We start from the raw sequence: 815 nt of genomic DNA on the forward strand, positions 1-815 counted from the left end.
CCCCTCCCCTCCCCTCTGCTTCCCTCCCCTCCTCTCCTCTCCTCCTTTTTCCTTCTCCTCTTCCTCAATCATGGGTACTCTGCTGATCTCATAACAAGGGTTAAAGGAGGCGCATCTCACACAATCATCTGATCGCCCAATCACCGTGCTTGTGAACCACAAAGGGATCTCTATTTCTTCTTTAAAGCCGATATTCCAGAAGAGCTTTTAAAGCTATGCTGCTAAAAGCAGTGGTGCTGTCTAGGTATAATAGCATGCTGTTGTTCAGAAATGGTTTGGAGTACATTATTTCAGTGGACTCCTGTTAGTTCTGTGTTAGCTTAGTTAATGGAATTTGTCAAACTTTTCAAGACTGTAAAGAACTTGTCTAAAGTCTTTATGTGAAGACTTTAAAGTTAAACCTTCACTCAAATCTTCCTGAATTATTTTTATGGTTATAGAAACTAAAACAATGTGTGTGTCAGCCTTCACAACTTACTCGTAATTCTGCATGTCTAGGGGCAGTTTTATGAACCTAAGAATTTACAAAAGCTTTTCACAGTTTTGCTTTTTACTATATAAAGTGTTAATTGGGAGATTTTTTTTTTTTTGAAAGATTTTTGCTATAGGGCACATGCAGTCACCGGAGAAACAGAGAGACAGCAAGACAGAAAGTGAGAAGTTACCCCTGGGGGGATGGCCACACTGCAATCCCTTCTCTTCCATTCTCCTCCTGGGATTTTGGGCACACATGCACGCACACACACCCGCTGTGAGTTTTAAACCACCAGGTCTGGGACTTGAACTTCAGTCAACTATGTGGGACTCCAGTGATC

General features: G+C 41.8%; 1 non-coding gene across 1 annotated transcript; it reads right to left on the bottom strand.

Moving 5' to 3' along the window:
- Positions 1-66: 66 nt before the first annotated feature.
- LOC114005576 (small nucleolar RNA U13) lies at positions 67-168 on the bottom strand. The gene has a single exon (XR_003547414.1). It is a non-coding gene; the product is annotated as a small nucleolar RNA U13 (small nucleolar RNA).
- Between the last annotated feature and the right edge of the window lie 647 nt (positions 169-815).

This window comes from Tupaia chinensis, unplaced genomic scaffold (assembly GCF_000334495.1).
Source record: "Tupaia chinensis unplaced genomic scaffold, TupChi_1.0 Scaffold144017_1, whole genome shotgun sequence".
In the NCBI taxonomy this organism is placed as follows: domain Eukaryota; kingdom Metazoa; phylum Chordata; class Mammalia; order Scandentia; family Tupaiidae; genus Tupaia; species Tupaia belangeri.